This window comes from Rhyacophila brunnea, unplaced genomic scaffold (assembly GCF_057557595.1).
Source record: "Rhyacophila brunnea isolate RB1 unplaced genomic scaffold, BYU_Rbru_1.0 scaffold_14, whole genome shotgun sequence".
Taxonomy (NCBI): domain Eukaryota; kingdom Metazoa; phylum Arthropoda; class Insecta; order Trichoptera; family Rhyacophilidae; genus Rhyacophila; species Rhyacophila brunnea.
This window is the reverse complement of record NW_028232796.1, coordinates 20,516,717-20,539,005: the sequence shown is the minus strand read 5'-3', so window position 1 is coordinate 20,539,005 and position 22,289 is coordinate 20,516,717. Positions and strand designations below refer to the sequence as shown.

Sequence of the window (22,289 nt, the reverse complement as noted above, 5' to 3'; positions counted from 1 at the left end):
TCTTGATCGATTTCCAAGATCAATGAATATGCATTGTAAATCCTGCCATATATTTAATTAAAATAAAACTATCATCGACATCTACGATTAGATGTTAAATAATATATAATTTTACATATATGCCGCATACGATGACTGAGCGGTAACGTGCCGGTTTGTAAATTCTTGTTATTATGTTATTTGAACCCAAGAACACCCATTTCTCATAAAGATGCATTCATCGAATTGTACAGCAAATAAAAAAAATATATTCCGCGCTAGTTTTATTCTTGTATTATATTGCCAGTTGGATTATTTTGTGTTTAAAATCTAGCTAAATAGGTTCTCGTTCATTTTCAAATAAAGTTTATAGATAACGATAAATGTTTGAATTATAACGGTTATTAAGATGTTTGATGATAAGAATCAAAGTCAATTTTAGCTTTGATAGTTATTTTAGGATATAATGAGTATATACCAACCGAGTTTTGGTATTTTGTTTATATACTTAAGACGATACATCAGTAAAACGGCAAATAATTTTCAACTACGCTGGCATTCGGAGAGCGAACGTCGAGGTGTGATTAAAATTCAATTTGTTTCGTGATGGCGACGGGGGTATTAATTCTTAAATCGTGAAAAGATGACTAAAAACGTTACCCATTTACTTGAAAAAGAAAAAAATGTCAAGGAATATATTATTATTGTTACTAATAGAACAATAAATGGACGCATGTTGGATTTATATGACAAATTATATTTCGTTCGGCATGCGTCATTTGCACCCGCGACCCGCAATCCGCGCATCGCCTAGCCACGATCTTTTTAGACCATGCCTCAACTGAGGTATAGCCTTAAACAATTTGTTAGTATAAACTAAAGGTTTCAAAATAAATTTATATGTCTCACGCCAAGTGATTGGACCACTAATAAGGGGAGTAAAATTAGCCTTTTGTGTTATAGTACTTGATACAGTCTCAATATTTTTTCGTTTGTTCTAGATCTTATTATTATATCCGAAAGAAAGACTGTTTATAAACTATTAATAAATATATCAACTGGAGACGTAGGTATATTGAAGAAAGAGTTTGACGGAAATGTGACTTTCGTTAAATATGTTCTTTTTATTATATCGTATTGTTTAAGATTTATTTTATCAACGCTATTTTTATGTAACAAATTTTAAAAATTATTATAAAATAACTACGAGTAAAAACGCAAACGAAACAGTTTTAACAATTGTAAAACAATTCGCGAGAATGTCATTACAAAATATGAAAACAATCACATTTTTATCAAAAACGCTTTTTTCAGTGTAGGTATGCAACGAAGAATTTTCCTGTCAGAGAATTGTGGGATCGAAGAATCATGAGCGGGAAGAATAATTAATAATTGTGGTCGAAAAAAATGTCGGCAATGAATGTTATCGAGTATGGACACTCAATTGATTACGACATGTGTACATATTTTGTCGTAAATAGTAGGTATTATACTCGTAAATTTTCGACTTTAAGTTTTGTAACATATAAATAACTTCAACATACAATATATCCACAATTTTATTGCATTAGGTATATTACATTATCAAGTTCAAACATAAGAGGGTCATGTGGGCCTCCATAGAATAGAGATTGTTTTAACAGTTTTTTTTTGTTTTTATGAGAAATGTATATTAGCGACTTGCTCAACCTATTAGCCCAAACACGTATTGAAAAATAACATGTGAATTTGCCAGATTGAGATTCGAATCCGAGACCAATGATATTATACGCCGACATATTACCGCTCGGCTATTGTGGGCGCATCTGCAATTTTATAATCTAAAGCTTCAATAATAGAAAAATATCATATTGAAAATTATTTTAAAGGATAATAAAGGGTACCTATAATTAATTATTATTAAAAATATGGTTTTCATCACCTGTTTAGACATGGAAAAGTCACCATCGATAGGGTTTGTGATTGATGGTTCCGCGTACTAATTTTATAAAAAAACTTCACTGCTCCCACTTTGTGTTGAGTCCCTAACGATATAATCAGATCGCACCTACATCGCTGATTTGCCGCGTAAAGTCAAGTACAGAACTGCGATCGACAGTACACTGCCAACGTTTGTGCCGGACCATTGATACTTGTAATACGGTCTTTAAATTTCCTTTACGCGATTTAAAAAAATTGACGTATCCGCAAAAAAAAATCATTCGAAAATTGTGACGAAACTTTGAAGCTTCTTAATCAACTAATTCATTTGTGTTAAATATTTTTTTGTATCATGTAACAATACATTCAATGTATAGCTGATGAAGTGCACAGTTCCGTGCAATGTATACTTAAATAAATATAACATGTTTTTAATAAAACTGTTTTAAAATATTACTGACAATATTATAAATTGCTTCTTCCCTTGATAAACAATTGATGCGGCAGTTGGATTAATTCAATTCGCTCTATGACAAACAATCGTTAGTTAAAACTGCCATAAGATACATTCTTTGTATATACAAGAGTTCGTGTTTTATAATATCGTTCTAAAACAAAGTGATTTAATAAACATCTTCTCGCTTGCAGTGTGATAATATTATGTTAAACAATAATTAGTGTAATAAGATAAAAATATAGTGTGAACAATTCATTAACTTGTATAAAATAACAGCTGTTCAAAAATTGTATAATAATTTAGAAATATTTTTACAGTCACGGAGCAGAACGATTTATTGTTTGGTAAACAAATTGTGAAATGGTTTATAAGTTATATGTGTGAAAAGAGATATATTCGTTGTAACAATAATCTTCTATTTTGTCGCAGTCATAATCAACATTTTAAGGTAAGCAAAATCATACTTACGGACTTATTATATTAAGGCTATTTGCACCAATTACTAAAAGTCATTCGGGAAAATCACATGAATTTGGGTTTATTTATATTCTATAAAGCATACAAGTTTGAATAAAAATGCTATAATGTATTATTTGTTAATTTGTTTTTATTCAATACTTAAATTTACATAAGATTTAGTAATGTAGCACTCCTCATTGAAAATCCATAATTTGAAAACAACTAAGATCTCTTAAATCCTAGAAAAAATCTTGGACCAAATAGGATCCGAAGACGCATCTTTAAACTCGGGGGCTTAGGGTGACAAGGGCGAAGCTACAAAATAATAGTTTTGAGATAAACACAAATTTAAGTAAATAATTTTTTCCTAAGACATAATATTATATTTAATAGTAAAATTTTGCAGACATTTACTAATAACCATGCTACGAGTATCTGACGTATGTTTTTATGCTCAATCAAAAATGACTAGGCACCATCTTTTTAGTTTTGAACATTGTAATAACATTATTATAATTATTCATAGCTGGTAATTTTCATAAAAATCACAGCATTATTTCAGCTTTCGTAAACAAATAACCAAAATAAATTACAAAAATAATTGATGTTTGGGGGTAAATATAAAAAAAAATGAATATTCTTAGGTATATTCTAAATTATGTGTGGGAAAATAGAGAAATAATAATTTGGATGGTATGTACATACACTAAACGCCATATATTTTGTCCGTGCACTATTAATTGCTACCGCGTCATGTCTTTATATACGTCAATGGTCTAAGGCGCGCGTCTGTCTAGGACAGCCTTAAACTGTTTTGGTATTTTATCTTTATGTGAGTAATATATTTTTTTTATTCGTACTTATTTTCACATTATATTTATGACAAAATAATACAATGTCTTTCTATCAAGTAATACAATTTTCAGTGAAAAAAATATATATCATATATTTAACACTTAATACGTACATTTAGTTATCATATCGTTAATAGCTTTTAGATAAAAGACATTGTAAAAGCATACGTTAACGCCTTTATAAAACTATAGCAACACGAATTCTTTCAATGATTGGTTCCTTTTATTGTGTTAACTGTCAATACATGGTGTAACTGCATTATATTATTGATTAATTTAATAAATAATGATTGGTTTATAAATAAAATTTTGTAACTACAAGATATTTTATTGTAACCATTTTCACAATAAAAAATAGAGGTAAATAGTATCTATTAATACTGTCGACCGAAGGTACTTGAGCGATTTGAATTTAAATTCTATTAAAATTCTGGTATTGAAGATTTTAGTCCTCTTGAATGTTTTATTTATTGATCTATTATTAGGGTATGTCGATGTATACACCTATTAATTAGTGTATTATTGGTGATAGGGGTTTTTCACAAACACTTCATAATTTGTTGACTTAATAGGTGGGTGATAAAGTTTTTACCTACTTTATTGTATTAATTTATTATATAAGTTAGAATTAATTGTATTCCTTGTCAGTGTGTATTTACCTTTTGGTGAGTGCACGTAGTGCCTGAAGATGCCATAAGGCGAAACCTGGGTCGCAAAAAACGACTCAAATGGAATAGTACAAAACTTAAATCAATTATAATTTAGGTAAGTAAATAGGTTTAATAACCCTAATTTTGATTTATCGGAAGTTTTCTTTTATGGTATTCTCCTTTTAAATATATACATTGTTATCCCGTTTCTATATACGTGGTAGTATTTGGTCTGTTTATAATAGATACTGCTCTATTATTATCGGTATTAGACTTTGTTAGTCGGAGTTTCCCATAAATAGATACCACCGTTTCATATATTTGGATTCTAACTTAAATTTAGAAAATCGTTTCTTAAGATAAGATAAATCTAGATTTGCGATAACTCCACATAACATTATATAATTAAATATCTACGTGTATTCCTAAAACATGATTCAGGTGCTGATACCTCCATTATCTGGCACTCCTTGGAAAGTATAAGAGGACCGACAGGAGGTTCCTATTTGCTGAAAAGACCGCCACATGAGTAGGGATTATTGTGAAGTAAACATAATATGAAAATTGAAAGAACTTAAGGTTACAAAAATTATAAAACTAAAAAGTTTATATGCCCCACAAATTATTTAATTATCTACTAATATTATAGATGCGTCCGAATGAATGCTGAAAACAAAGCTTGTAAAAAGTAAAACATAATCGTTCGTAGGATGGGTTATTATGGCGAAGGTGATATCACGACGCGGATTCAGAAATCTTATACCATTTACACATACTGAAACAAAATATTAAATAAAATTTGAAGTTAACTCGAACTGCGTAAAACACAAATTGTTCAGAGGCGACGCACTAGTATCGTTATCTGGTGACAGTGCATACTATGTATAATTAATGTTAAAGTAAAATAATATTTAAAAAGCAATTAAAGACAAGTTTGATGTTAAACACCTAACGATTCCTATCTAACGTAATGAACCATCAGCTGGTTTTTACTTTGAATACATATTAGTTACTCGAATAAGTGAGAACAAATAATTTGGACTATTTCTTGAGGGAATCATAATATTAATACGTAGATTTGTATTCCAATATTTGACAGAGATTTTAGAACTATGTTAGCATGGTTAAATTGGTGATTATAGCAACATTAATATTCTCTTTGTTGGTAGCATTGTTTCTAAATAAAAGATCACGGCATCTCTCTTCAATTTTTTGTTTTAGTTTATTACTCATATAATATGTGATTTTTTATCAATTATAGTAGCCCTTTTTTATCTCCTGTGTAGCCCAGGTAAAGACAGATCAGGGGACACGCGTGATTAGTGTTATGTTTGGTATAGATGAATCTGCAATGCGAAAGATTAATTAAATCACTAGCCAAAATAGTGTTTTTCACATATTTATGTTCAAACCTTATAGAATGATGAAGGTTAACGGCAATATTTTCAGCGGACTCCTATTTTAGCACTATTAACATGATAGCTCAAAGTATTCATATTATTATTTTGTAACTGATAATTAAATGACTTCTTTGCATAGAACCATATGAGAAAAGGAAGAATTTGACGGTTTTAATGTCCCCTGTATGGGTACAATTACTAAAACAAAAAATTATATGAATAATTTGGTAGATTTCCTTGAATACAACCATTTCAAATTTCCGTTTAATTATGTATCAAAAACGTTGAGAAGTTATTTAAGACGATACATCAGTGAAACGGCAAATAATTTTCAACTATAGGCGCGACGAAATTTTAGACTCGTTGGCATTCGGAGAGCGAACGTAGAGGTGTCAATACGTCAATTTGTTTCGTGATGGCGACGGATTTAATTCTTAAATCGTGTAAAGATGACTAAAAACGTTACCCATTTACTTGAAAAAGAAAACATATCAATGGACGCATGTTGGATTTATTTGACAAATTATATTTCGTTCGGCATGCGTCATTTACACCAGCGACCCGCAATCCGCGCATCACCTAGCCACGGTCTTTTTAGACCATGCCTCAACTGAAAAAGTTTGCGTCAAATATTGAAACAATAAAAGCGTTAATTATTGTATATCTTTTATTAACAGTGAAAGACGGTATTAAAAAAAAATTTTTTTTTGCTTGTTTAAAATATTTAAATACCGTTTTTTTTTAATATACCAATAGAGATGATATCTTATGTTATATTATTTAAAAAATGACTATTTTTTTGTCATACCAAGCTACCTACAATCTTAATATATAGTTGATTCAGAATAACTATATGTATATATTAAACTTATTAGTTATTATCTTCTAAATCATAGTAAAATATGCCATTAAACGTGTATTTATAAGGATTTTTGTCATTAACAAAATTCACATAAGTATTATATATATTTATTATATAATCATGTAACTACAACACAAAATAAAGTTGGAGAACATATTTTCATGCTTTTGCCAATTTCAAAATCAAGAATATTAGTCCCGAATTCTCGGTATTTATAATTCTATCTCGGATTTCAATTACATTTATAACCTAGGACCTATGTATAATAGACACGGCAATACCAAATAAATCATTGTTACGTATTACGTCAACGCTGATTTAATTACGTTGTGATAGTCATAAATAAAGTCTGAGATGTGTTTGACGATATTTAGATCTTTAGAAATTATATACTGATAATGTATCATCAATAATTGAATTAATATTATATCATTTATCAAGATTAAAGATCGAGCGAATTGTGAAATGTTTTGATAACAAATTAAAAAAAGAATATACATATATATGTAGATATATATAATTTCCTTCATAATATATTTTGTATTAAATAAAACGTTATAATTTACCACTTATAGTACTATTATTAGATGCATATAGTTGTGTTAATAGAGAAAATAAACGTAGGTAATACTGCTTGTGTTTACATTATATCAATTTTATCTTTAACAAATCCCTGAAAAGGATGACCTTGCGATAAAATGTTGAGATAGGTTTGATCACATATATAATTTATTAAACATCACTTATTACGACTATATTATTAAATACCTATCTATGTTATTCAAAGATTTTTAATTACAGTGACATAACGTAGGGGTAATGGGCGATTCTTTTTTATACCATTTTTGCTCCTTCTTCAGAGTCTATAGGGCTCCATAAGGTGCGGGTAACGCAAATACTTTATGTAAAATGAATGTTATCGATTCGTCCGATCATTGGACATATTGGTATGGCTCAAAACTTCTTGAAAAAAATGTAATTTATCAATCACGGAATCGAACCCATACCAAGAGTTTCAAAGACGAGCGTTCTAATATAAGTACCATAGTTCTAAAAAGCAGAAAGTTAAAAAAAATATTGCATGAGACTGCTTCAAAGACTAGGTTTTGTATTTCGTATAATCTAAAAATTAATAAAATTATTTCGGTTTACCTGCGGCGCCAGCCAGTTACCCAGACTAAGTATGCATGTTGTAAGAATTTTGTAGATTTTTTGCATCAGCTGTCCATTTAAGAAAAAGAAAAAATAATATTGTAATCTGGATAATAAATTTTCATATAATCCGTTGGAGCCTCATGGCTAAGAATCGCAACGTAGACGTAAGTTTAGCCAGTCTTCGAGGGGCTTATGCCAGTGGGTAACCCGTGCCATTGATTATGTCCTTCCACCTGGATTGAAATCTTTTTCTGTCCTCTCCGACCTCAGAAAGCCTTTCTAGTTTTGTCATATCTGCGGGCCACCTGTAAAGTAAAATATAGTGTTTCTTGAATTCTTGCCTGGTGACAGAGGACTCATTTTTCCTCTTAATACCCTTTGTAGGGTAAATATTTTTTTGCTTTCAGAACTGAACTATGATATTTTGAAATACTTATATAAATGAAGTAAATTTGGTAATAAAAATAAATATTTATTAACAATTCAGAAAAACTAAAATTTCCTTTGGTCATTATATTTACCAATGAATATAATATGTACGAGAACAGCTTTTTCATTTATTATGCTATCAAGCAGTTCAAAAATATAATCTTGATTCATATTATCAAGTTCTTCAAAGGTATATGTAATTTTATTCATATTTTCTGAAACAAAACAGAAGAAATTATAGCGACCTCTGAAATGGTTGAGGATTATTTCATAAAAAAGCAAAAATTTACTATGTCTCAATAAATAAATTGAAAAATTTCCCGATCCCAAATGTACTCATGAAAAATAAAAATATATTACGATAAAAAATTATTATCTTAATACTTTGGACGCGGAAGACGCACACGGTGCGTAATGACCAGGCGGCCGATCGATGTAATTAACGTGCATTTTAAAGGGGGCAATTAAAATCTCATTATCTATTCAGCAGCGAAAGCGTTAATAGAAACAACTAAAAAACTATGCTGCAAAATATTAATTAATATGGTAAAATATTTTTAACAACATTAAAGTCAACTTCAAAACTAAATGGGCAAATGTTAATATTTTGACTTTTCGATATACACACTGATTTGCAGCCCCTAATAAATGCCAACTTCATGTCGGTTGGACTTTGTATTAACCAAAGAGCATTCTTGACAAACTTTTGAAATACTATGAGTGTCATTACCATAACCAGATTTGAAATTACAGACCATTATGTGAGTGGTTAATATATTAACCAAATTCGGCCTTTACCTCCCCTATAGAGAGTAACCACCCACTATCAACCAGCACAAAATCCGTCTAGTTGCATTATTATTTTTCTTTTTTTTCCGTCTAAAATTTTCATGTAGATGTATAGTTAGGGTAACCGGTGATTACGCACTTTAGTATAGTTTCTGGGATAATGTCCCAATTTCTTCCAAATTGTGTGCCTGTTTGCCATATTAATATGACACGGAAATAACATGTTTGTTCGTCTACACCCAGACGGTGTTTGATCGACTTTCAGTTGAGAATAGAATTTATATAATGTTTTCATTTATGTAATCATTTACTACTGTTACAGACATCTGTGTGTATAAAAAGAATGAGCAGACTAATTAATTGATTGGTGCGTGTTGTGTAAATCAATTAAAAGGATAATGTACCTACTATCCATTTACTCTATTCATGATTAGTGTTACTGTACAAGATATTTGATATTTATTTGGGTGTATCGAAGTCTCAATAGGCACATCGTTTATTATTGATTGATTATTATTTTACATAGGTATCTATTAATTAGTGTTTTCATATATTATGTAATATATATAATTATGATTCAGTCAGGAGAGCATGTGACGTGGAAAACAATATTTATATAGGTATTCACAGTATTGAAGTAGTTAAATGTACGTATTATTAGTAATGTTACAAACTGTCATTCACAAGAATATTTCAGATATGAAGATACAAGAAAAAAACTAGGTATCAGAAAAAAGTGTAGATTTTTACAGGATTAAAAAAAGAAGAATTTCTTGTTTCCCAACCAGGGAACTCAGAAATAATGGGAACTGAAATACACAACGGGTAAGGCAATAGCAGGTAACCGACCCGAGTAAGGATTAATCCGGGCTAAACTTACACACGTGTCTAGAATACGTTTAACGTCGAATACTAAAAACTGCTCTCGGCTTATGCATTTACGCTCATTTAATGTTGGTGTATTACACACACTATTGTACGTGCATAATGCATGCTTCATTTTCGTAGGACACTCACACATTCAAAAGCCTGCTTCACCATGCGGCGTATTGAATATAGCCTATTGGTATTCTATTTATTATCTGTTCTGTGTTCCCAACTAATAAATTAGGCATAGACTAAATACTATTAATGTAGATATAAAATTTGGTAGTCAATTGAGTATTGTAATATGTTTTTTATTGCTAAGCTGATTTTTAAAGGAATCTGGTCTAAAGTTATAGATTTTTATGAAAAGTTTTAAGCAAACAGCGGTGTCAAAAAACTTTGGATTAAACGTCATAGTCAAAAAGCTAGTGGCCCATTAAAAATGCAGGATTTGTCAAGAAAAATGTTCTACTTGGTAACGCTAATTATTAGCACAATAGTGAACTAAATACAATTTATGTTTTGATTTTTAAATTCGATTTAACATAAGTATTAATAGAACGATTCTATTATACCGTCCCGTAATTAACACAACAACGTATCTACAAAAAGTCGATTTTTCGGGAGTGGCAAAACAGAGTTTATTTTCGCTTAAAGATGTTTGAATATATAGCTTTCATATTATTTTTCATTCATTGCCTAAAAAATCCAATATATATTTTGGCCGCCTCGAAGAGGTTTCTTAACAGATTTTGCTTTAACGAGAAATGAATGTTAACCACTAAACTTGCTCAACCATTATGCCCATGCTCTAGGTTTAAACACTCTTTGAAAAATAACATGTGAATTTTCCAGACCCGGGATTCGAATTCAAACCTGAAATCCACGACTTTATGAGCGGACATTTATACCACTCATTCGTTGCGGGCGCTTTATTATCATAATCAAATTTATTATTTATATTATGATTATTCTGTTGAAATATTTTGTTAATCTTGAACTTTTCTAAATGTACATTTTATATTGATATATTTTTTTTTCACGCATGTTCAATTTAAAAGTCTGACAATAAATCAATGTTAGCATTATCATGTCAGCCATTGCTGGTTGAAGGCCTCTCCGTCTGCACTCCTCGTGGTCTTCAGTCTTCTGTTGCATAGTGTACTTCCGCTAAACTTGATTCATCTCGTCGATCCAAGGGGCTTTTACTTAGCTATTTTAATATACTACAGGTATTACTGCGATGTGTGATTTGTCCAAAAATGCTCTGTTCTTTGAGTTATGAAGCCTGAATATCTGCACATTCATTGTTATTAGCAATTAAATCATTTTTCCGCATATCTGACTAAAACAAATTCTCAAGAATATCATCAAAATATATCATTTTCCATGTTATGACATATAAATTTTGGAACGTCTGTCACCATGCTATTTATTATTATTATTTTGTGAAATACCTATCATTCATTGTATCGTCGCCGCGCTTGCAAAATCCGCTATGTAAAAAAACACAACTGTTCAGGAGAAGGAAAAAACTGATTTATTCAACAATGACTCACGTTTTTTTCAAAGTAAGTAAACCGAAAATTAGATCCTTACTTCGGATTCAGTATAAATGATTTTTTATAATACAATATTTAGCACTTTGGTCGTAATATTTTTTTTTGTGGCTGAAAGACACATAGCTGATTTTATTTGGGTCTTTTAATCCGCTTTGTGGTTGGGGCAGCACTTAGCGGATTGTAAGTACGTGTATTTTAGACAGCGCATTTTACACCGGGTTTTTACAATAATAATTCCATAATTTAATGATGTTTGACTTTATGCGTAAAACATCTTTAACAAAGCCAAAAGTCTGTTTTGAACAAACCTTTATCTTCCCAACCAAAATTTGACATATAAATAAGTAATTATCAAGTGAAGGGGGAATAAAAATATGTGTTCAGAGTAGGATGGATAAATAATTAAACAAATTTGACAAATGACGTTTTATTTATCGAAATAAGAAAAAAATTGTAACTAGTATTACAAACCAAGTAATATTCTTAAGCAACACAAGATACATAATAATACAATAATAATCATCTTAACATTTTAACAAAACAAATCAACCTCTTAATAATGCCTATTAATAAACAGTCATAATGCCTACCTACTAGTAAACTAAACTTTATTCTTATAGCTATTGTTATATTTAAAAAAAATAAAAAAGGTAAGTAGGTAGGTACCTATGGAATTAACAAAATTAGTATTTGAGATTATCGTAAAAGAAATGATAATCTCGATGCATATATAACTTAAGGGATTGTAATTGTTCAAACTTAGACTTGTCAAATTCTTTCGGTTCTGTGTAAATTCACACTGTTTGTATAGTTTAAGAAAAGATATGAGTTCCCTGGCTTCAAATCACAACAAGACTGACCATAAAACGCGCGTTCTGAAGCTAGACTCGGCACGCAAACTCCGGTATGTGTCATTAACAGGCGCAATAGTCAGTTTTTTTCCTTTAGTTTAAAATGCGATATGTGAACGGACTCTTCATAGAGTATTTTGAAGCCATTTTTTAAATGAAAATACATAGCTTGTTTTGAATTTTTCTAAACTAGCTTTGATATTAGAAAACGGGTTTTACAGGCCTATCCGCTGTGTGTTGTTCTATCACATAGCGTAAAATACCAATTTTCGCAAAAAAAATGTTTGTCGGATTTTGCAGGCGCAACGACGGTATGTCATTAAATTCCATAAAATGGCAAAATGTCGATTGCAATAAATTAAATTTTCATCATGATAATGACAATGAATAAAGGTAAAATAATTTAATTTAACTGTAATATACTACGGCAGTGCTTCCCAAACTTACTACGTGATTATACTTCTTTAGAGACGGATTTGCAGCTTACACTAGCGAACTTCAATTTTGTCAACAAAAACATTGATGTCATGAAGGGTTTTATAACGATTGTAACAGTTCATTATGATGCATAATGATATTTGCTAATATTTTTGTTATAAATAATTTCGCTCTAAAGCTGTCAGATAAGGGAAACATGTTTTACTAAACAAAAGTTCAACCACATACCACTTTAAATCCTTCGCATATATTACTTTTAAGTAATAGCAGTGGTACAAGTACCACATTTGAGGAAACACCGCATCTACTAGGATCATTAGCGTACCGTATTAATTTGCTTTGTTCCATTCTGATATTAACTAATAAATGTTAGTTTCACGATTATACGTAATCATATTATTATTGACGGATCCAATTATTAAGATATGGTTATTAACTTATGAGTCTTATGACAGTTCCTACCCATTATGTATACAAAAATAGTACTACCTCATGGGTAATATTATTATTGATTATATAAAAAAACATCCAAATGACAATAATTCAATTTACGATGGTATTCACCAAATACAATATAAAATTATTAACGACACGTGTTTCGTTTATATGGTGAGCTGTATCAAGTATTACTAAGTATTATTAGTAAGAACTATCCATTTCCTTATAATCTCACTAAGTGGAAGATCATATCCTCCGCTTATGAACGAACATAGAAATCTTCAGTTTTCCACATTATATGGCTCTTTTCCATCTCATAAAATTTTCAATAATAATTATAACATTACATAAACTTAAACGTAAAAGTTTTAGTAATAGTTTTGGTCCTTTTTTGAAGGCTTTCCATATTGTTAGCGATATGTATATAATATAATCTTATAAAAATATAAAATAACATTTTATGTTGTATACTTATAATGGGTTGGATGATAGATGTTTTATGGCAGGAAATTACAGACTAGTATTTTATTAAAAGTGGTTTCACATTCGTGTTATCGCTTACAAAATAAGTAAATGTACTGGTAAGTAAAACGTGTTCAAAGCTGATGAAAATAAAAGAGTTAAGAGGAAACTTGTATTGCAAATAAACGAAATAAAATTTCACTTTGGAATGCTGCCATTATTTTAGGGCTTTAATACGTCCCTTTGACAATAAAATCATGTTTTTATATGCGAGATAGTATTATAAAAAAATCTAAAAGAAAAGAATTGTGAAAATTGTAATGCAATATTGTAAATTTTATTATTATATTTTACAAAGGTAATTGGTTTTAGGTTATTTTTAAAACATGCATCGTGTTAAAATCAATAGTTTTATTTCGTTGTCGATTAAAATTAAATCGTTATAATTGTGTAATATTTTTCAGTCAGCTTCATTTCATCAGCTTTTTCTATCAGCTATGATTGATTTATTGCTGGAAAAAGCCTCATGATAGCTCCTTAGGTTTTCAATGCCACGTATTTCCGTCGATTTTAATCAGTTCGTCCATCCAGCGACTTTTAGTGCAGCCCTACGATTTACCAATCTGATTACCGATTTGACTGCAGTCGTTCAACGATTATTTTAACTCGCCAATGGACATTTCGGCCCAATGTATATTACTAAGACTTTTTTTAGACATTGATTTTTCGTTTGTTTTTCTCAATAAAAATATCAGTACGATTTTAATTAGAATTTTACGAAGTATGCAGTATGGTATGTTTATAGTGAACTATTTAAAAAAATATAGTTTTACCTGACATTTCCAAATACTATTCAAAAATGAATATTGATCTTTTATGAAACGATTGCTGCAATGCGATCTGATTTATTTGTACAGTATCCATTCAACCGATTAGAATTATTTCATATATGAAAAAACGTTGAGGCATGGCCACCTGATTCTAAAGATACGCTTTACTATTAAGCAGATAATGTTGGTATTAAAATGTTCAAACAGTTCAGATCGGTGCCTGGCGTGACGTTCAAGAGGACATCTCCCCTCTCCATCCTCATATCCTGGAGTTCCCCCACCTGTCGTCACAAGGAGTGACAGCATCAGCATGTATCCATCGTCACCAATTTGCTCATCCCTCTCTGTCTATCACTTAGTGACGAAACCAAGCCTGACTCTTTATTTTAAATCAAACTAGCACTCTTCAACAATGCGAAAAATCTCGTTTAGGAATCTACCCGAATAATTTTGTATAAGTACCTGCGAAACTTCAGTGATATAATAGTAAATTATCTTTTATATTATCTAAAAATTGTTTATAATTTGTTTATACTAACATATTATTAGTTATTATATCTTAATAAATATAATAAATTTCTCTGTGTAACAAATATAATTAGTTTAACTGCAATATGCTATACATATTAAGTTGTTTGATAAAGGCATGTAATCATGATTTTGTTGCGGATATATTATATATTTATAATCCGTGAAATTTTAACTTTTAAGAATATAAAAATATTGAACAATTTCATACGGACAAACTATATTTTAATCCTATTAATTAAACGTTAATATACGTGTTCGCCTATTATTCAATTAGATGCAATTCAACAAGGTAGGTAACTCTAGTTTTTATTTACCTACACAAAAATTGCGGCATCAATAAAATTGTTTTAGTACATTCGCGATCATTGTTTATTTTGATTTTCAATGTTATAATATAATGTAGTATTTCCCTACCTGTAATGAGATTACTATAATAGTGATGGTAATGACAATGGTACATGAAATTAAATTAAAGCCAATGCCATTTTGTGAACAATTTTTATCAAATACTGCATAATTTACCTGTTTTTCTTGTTTAGCGATAAAAAGTGTTGCAATGAAAAAAATATAGTAGCCTGATAAGTTGTTACGCAAATTGACAAGTATGCGTAAACGGAATATGTTTTATTATGAAATGTGAATTAATTAGTTAAAAGAGCTCTATGGATTGACGAGATACCTACAGTGTGTTATCAATGTAACACAATGTATGTAGATAGGTACCTAATGTTATTGTAATATCTTTAGGTAACGGGGATTTATTTAAAATCTTTCTGTTCGAATAATTTGTTATTCCAACGTCTAAACAATCTCATATTTTGGGAATTAACGGCTAGGACACACGGCGCAAACATTTTCACCAAATTCACGTGAACTGTGCTGGTTCTTGCTTCATTGCAACTGGATACATTTGAGATTTGCAGCGTAATGTGTTCTTTGGAGTCCTAAGACGATTTTGTGCCGCCGTCTGGACTCCAGGATAACTGGATGACATATAATTGAACGGCGGACGCCTGGGTTTCACCATATCAATGACATGCATAACGTGCGTCGACATTGTTGAATTGTAGTAGATTTAAAGTTTTAACAAACAAGTTTAGTCAAAACTGTTTATAAAAACAAATAAAGACTTCCCCCATTGAAATTTTAAGATATGTGCGCAGATTTTATTTCAAATATTTACAATTAATATTTTAAAATGGATTTTTTGTTGTTGTTGTATTTACATAATAGTCCTAGATGTCCGTCGCCCAGTCGTTCAGTCGACATCGTTTCGTCAGTGGCGTCCATAGGCTAAGAAAAATATGGCATGATGTGATTTGATTCTAGTTTATTTTATTATATAACTTACAAAGTAATGATGCCAGAAAGACAGACTTATTTGTACTAGAAATAAATTTTTGCACATATTATCTTTTAAAGCCAAGGTTTACGATTCCATGGGGAAAAATATTAATTACCATGTGTGTTGATTATTATTCACGCTAAATACTAAATGTGTACGGAAAATTACATTGCGATTGATTCTTTATAAATTAATTTCATTAGTGATAATACTGATAATCATTATTAATTCAACAAGGTGAAGCGCTATTTTAACTAACATACTCACATTTTTTAAAATAATAATTATTATGTTATTAGTTATTACCTACATTGAGTGATGATATTAAAAAAGTAATGTAATATAAAGCCTGTGCTCCATTGGCATGCAAATCAGACGATTTACAGTCTTCGGACTTTTTTTCGCGTGGAGCACCTCAGATCTGCGGACTTTTAAATCCGCAGACCAGGCTCGTTGGATTTCAAACACGTTTGATATTTTACTCTCCGAGTTGCCAGACTTCGTCCGTCGATCACTACTTAAATTCGATTTGACATTAAACGCAATCAATCATTCGGACCGAAAATAATCAGTAATTATTTTTAACATTTTTATTGATTAATTCGTTAATTTACACATTAGAAAATGAGAGATTTATCAATTACTTTTTTATTTGTATTTATTAAATTCATAAAAGAAAACATAAAACTTGTGTTGTTTTTACTGCTATATTATTTTATGCAAGGCTACATATAAATAACACAAAATTGTAGGATTATCGGAAGACACTACGATAATCGCAACTTTTGACAGCTCGACTTTTTTATTCGTTCGTTGATCAGTAGCAAAGCATAGACAAATCGGACGATTTATTGTTCTCGGACTTTAGGCTCGCCAATGGAGTGCCGGCATAATAAATACATACTTCTTATAATAAATTAGGATTGTACCTAAAAGTTAAGGTGTGTAGTTACTATGCTTTGACCGTCCTTGGTCAAAGCATAGTAACTATCTCAATTAGATTTAGGAGGGCACTTAGCTGGAATAAACATGCTGTCTCGCTTTGATATTTTCCTCGCATAGTGGAAAATAAGAATTTGCATAACGCCAATATGACGTAGAATTAAGCTCTTTTGCTGAGATTTGATAATGTTATCAATTACCAAGAAACACATTATTAAAAGGAAGTATCTTGAATTTATGGTTAAACTGCGTGATTGACTGATTTACGGGTGTTGCATACGTCAAATATCCTACGTTTAGAGTGTTTATACAATGTAACATAAATACACCAAAAGACAGGCACAGCGGATGGATATACTAAGTGGTTTTGAAATAAAGTTATTTTTGTTAATTTTATTCTACTTTAATTACACTAAATTACAGTTAATATTAAAGGTTATACCTCAGTTGAGGCATGGTCTAAAAAGATCTTGGCTAGGCGATGCGCGGATTGCGGGTCGCGGGTGCAAATGACGCATGCCGAACGAAATATAATTTGTCATATAAATCCAACATGCGTCCATTTAATGTCCTGTTTATATCACTTCTTTCAGACACGTTTAAAGCGTCATAGAAAGCGGCCGTGCATATCCACGGTTGTGCATATATGACGAGTGGTGGTGGGGACTTTAACGTATGTTCTATTAGTAACAATAATAATATATTCATTGACATGTTTTCTTTTTCAAGTAAATGGGTAACGTTTTTAGTCATCTTTACACGATTCAAGAATTAATACCCCCGTCGCCATCACGAAACAAATTGACGTATTCACACCTCGACGTTCGCTCTCCGATTGTCAGCGAGTCCAAAATTTCGTCGCGCCTATAGTTGATATAATTTATTTGACGTTTCACTGAAGTATCGCAACTTGTTCACAAGTCTACTTAAATTTATCTATCTAGAAACAGATATCCATCCACCAGCCAGTGTCATTTTGATTTCCATAGTAACTCACGTATATATTAATAATTTAGTTGCTAAGACGACCTAGTTAGCAAGCAATAATAGTGGATTGGATTACGGATTTCTTCTGAAATAACTTTTCATACAAAACAGAATTCAATTCAACTTAAAGATGGCTAAAAGTATTAAAAGAATGCATTGGCATCGTGTTCTGATATATTCTAAAAGTTTCAAATGTCTAGCTAGTCGAGAAGTTAGTTAAAATCGATTGCAAGATTTGTACTGGATAAGTTACCACCGGACAAATAAGAATACGAGCTAATAAAAACGTTGTAAAATATATATTCCATCATCAGTAATTAATTAACGTCTGCTGCGATTTATTGCATATCGATAATAATTTTGCTATGTTGCTGTGTGTGGAAAACGCCGATGGATCAAAATAAGGTATACCAATAACTACTGAAGAAAGAGCAAGAGTATAAGCGCATTAAAAAAATACTCAAGTTTTAGAAACGGGGTAACTGCATTTTATTGTTTCAAAGAAATTGTTAGTGTTTGTTTATTAGTTTTTAGAGTAGCCACACTTATTAATATTGGGTAGGAACCGAGGTACTTTTTATTTTAAACATATTTTAAACTGTTAATAACAAATATATTTTCATTACAGGTTTTGATATAATGTTATTTGTACTTATTCCATAATTATTTCAATACACCTGACTGGTTTCTCCATGTCGGGTATAATCAATTGAATTGATCAGTTGATAGTGTCTGTCAGTACTAGGGATTGAAGTACCGAATAAAAATATCTATACCTACCGATATTTCACATTAAATACCTCGGTATTCGTTGACACCACACCAAGAAAATTCTTTTACGGCGCGCTAATTATTTCAACGAGAGAGCTTTTTTTTTTAGCTCGTAACAATCAAAAAATATTCCACTCAAAACCATAACGAATCAAGAGCTTTGCCGCTCAAAATAAATATGTGGTGTTATTATTTTAGTTTTGTCAGAAAATTCAGTAATTTTAGATATTTTTTTTTTTGAATCTCTCTACTTTCTTTATGCTGTTTTTTGAATTTTTAAACCCGATATAGATGAATACCGGCATCCCGGTTTTTATAATATCGGCATTGCAATCCCTACTCAAGACGATACCGGTTTTGAGTGTATTGTTTTGATTGATTTTTAATAACATGTTTCGTTGCACCATGAATTAACAGTAAAAATAATTAATACATTTTAAATTATCAAAATTTGTGTTGGAAATAATATTATTACTTTTTGTTTACTTATAGATACTATCCAGACCTTTATAAAAAATGTTTACACCCGATTCTGATCGTACCAGCAAAATTGAATTTTACACGCCTATGATTTTTTTTCGATATTATCGCCAATTTAAAAACAAAATTATGTTATGCACGACAAATTAAAATGTTATGTTATAATAAATTATAATATTAACAGTGATTATAACATATTTGCATCCTGAATAAACAATCGGGTTTTTTGGTTATTCGTTTTTATATAAGTATATATTATATTTAATGTTACATATTGGTTTTGTTTGATTCATTTCTAGTAATAATATTTTGATTTACTTTCGTAATTGTGTTTATTTTAGATTAAACCATTTATTTGTGTAAATGTTTGTATTTTAAAAATTAAACTGAAAACTTGAAAGTCATATTTGTCAAAATACAATTTTATAACATGTATACTTAATACTTATACTTAATAACTAACCAATATATATGAAATTCTTCTTGGCCCGAGATGCATAGAATGGTACAATCTATGTAACGTCAAAATAACATGATATCAAAATATAATGACAGTTACGAAAATCGCCATTTTATAAAATTTAGTTTTCTCGAAATTGAAATATTTTTTATTGTCATACAATGGAAAAAGTATGCAAACGGCACAACGTAAATTGAATAATTTTATTATAAAGAAATTGTTAAAATAACATTTAAATAGGTAGTTTAATGGTCATTTTATTCTTCTTTTCGTGCCATCCCTAACGGAGGCTGACCATTATCAGGGCGATATTTGATACTACTCGGTACAGTTCGGTGGAGCCGCACTCGTACCAACCACGGAGATTCTTAAACCGTGAAATGCGGGGTCGTTCTCTGCTATGGTTACCATTGGTCTTTCCTCAGTACTTTAGTACAGTGTGTTAATTGTAAATTATCGCACGGTGATAAATTGTTCGAGGATGGAATATATTCTTAAATCGTGTAAAGATGACAAAAAAACGTTCCGCACGCTAATATAACAATATACATAACATTAAATGGACGCATATTGGATTTATATGACAAATTATATTTCGTTCGGCTTGCGTCATTTGCACAATCCGCGCATCGCCTAGTCACGATCTTTTTAGACCATGCCGCAGATTAAGTATAGCCTTAAATGTATGAATACTATCGATTTATGAAACAGAATAGTTTTGTCGATTGCGAAATCATCCTAGTATGACTGAGAGTAATAATTACATTCAGAATAGTTAAGGAAATAAAAAAAGCAATTAAGATCGCTCGTATAACCTAGCCTTCGTGGTATTATAACAGGAAAGTGGAAAAATAGAAAGGCCATATCAACGAGGATACCAATATTTTTAATTAATAGTAATCAAGCTAAGAGATTCTTAATTAGTGATTGTAGCCTTGCTTTATAGTTTTAAATATGTAGTTAAAACAAAAAATTATCAATCATTGATATTTCAGTAGCAGTTTAAAGTAATACTAAATACTAACATTATTATAACAGTCAAATGGACGTAAATATTAATATCTAGAAATAATAGAATTTGCACACACAGCTCTAAACAGAGTCTATTACAACTTATTTGTATGATCACAAAATTCGCATTCACGTTATTCACACAAATAACATTAGAAAAGTGCTACTGGGTATCTTAGAAAAATGAGCACGGGTGCTCGCTACAAGAAAGAATCATCTCTGGACGAAATTATAATATATTCTTAGGAGTTTGGACCCAGATGAAGTATGAAGACTGAAGGTCGGTCAACAACATACTGAATCGATGAGATACTTAGTTTTGGCAGATGTACTATCATTGATATAATAAAGGAGGTACCATTAATTATTGTGACACCTTTATTATCAATATTGATAATATGAAGTCAAATATAATAATGATCTCATAAGAAAAGTTAAATATTTTGATGATTTACTTTTACCGGAATAGTCCCGTGTTTAAATTTGTGGATTGAAACCATTGTTTATCAAGGACGATATTTGATGCACAATCATTGCACTTAAACCCTTTGTATGCCATGACACGACATGACATTGCATAAACATGCTCTGCTCTCATCATATTTACAAATGAGTAATGGCTTTGGGCATAATGATATGTCCATGTGCAGTGCTATTGATAAAGGTTGGCCTCGTCTGTGGTGTATACCGCTAGGAGATCGGCGTCCGTATCGTAATGGAAACAAATATATTAGCAGCCATCCATCCAATAATAAAGGGGTAATGATCCTAGTATTGAGAGCGTGCGCACGATTTCGACATGACCCACTACAAGGGACATCTCTCTGTCGGGATCACAGGAAGTGGCGAGGAAAATGCATATTAATTCATTGAAGACGTGAGCTGTAAGTGATGATAATTCAAGAGACACACACGTCACACGGACACTCGGCAATTTAAACACTTTCACCTATAAATTTAATATTGTGCTAATATCAATCGTTAGATTCGTTCTTTCAATCCTTTTTTTATAATCTACTAGGGAGTACCCGGCATGCGTAGCAATGCCACCCAAAGAAAGAAAGAGTTTGTGTTTTAATTCTTTTTATTGAAGTGCTTATGGATACATAATATTTGTTGTTTTTCCGTCTGGTGCGTACACGAATAAATCAGAAGATATTCCAACGCGTGAGTAGGCCACATACAGCTGTCCATGTGAGAAGCATGGATTTTCCAAATGTGGTATAGGAACGCATACGAATAGAAAAAGATAGAATAGAAGAAGATGAAGATGGTTGTACTAATTCAGAAACCTTCGCGGGCGTGCGCACAATCACTCACCAAAGTTTCATTGCAATCGGATGAATGGTATAGGAACGCA

General features: G+C 30.8%; 1 protein-coding gene across 3 annotated transcripts in view; it reads left to right on the top strand.

The window, feature by feature from the left end:
• Nucleotides 1-22,289, top strand: part of LOC147075694 (organic cation transporter protein-like) — a 128,182-nt gene that overhangs the window by 61,709 nt on the left and 44,184 nt on the right. Inside the window, exon 1 of one of the 3 annotated variants that reach the window (XM_085942009.1) lies at nucleotides 2,673-2,804. The exons of the other annotated variants lie outside the window; for them this stretch is intronic. The gene's annotated coding sequence lies outside the window, so the exon portion shown is untranslated. Of the gene's footprint in view, nucleotides 1-2,672; nucleotides 2,805-22,289 lie in introns of those variants that run through there. 3 annotated transcript variants of the gene reach the window in all.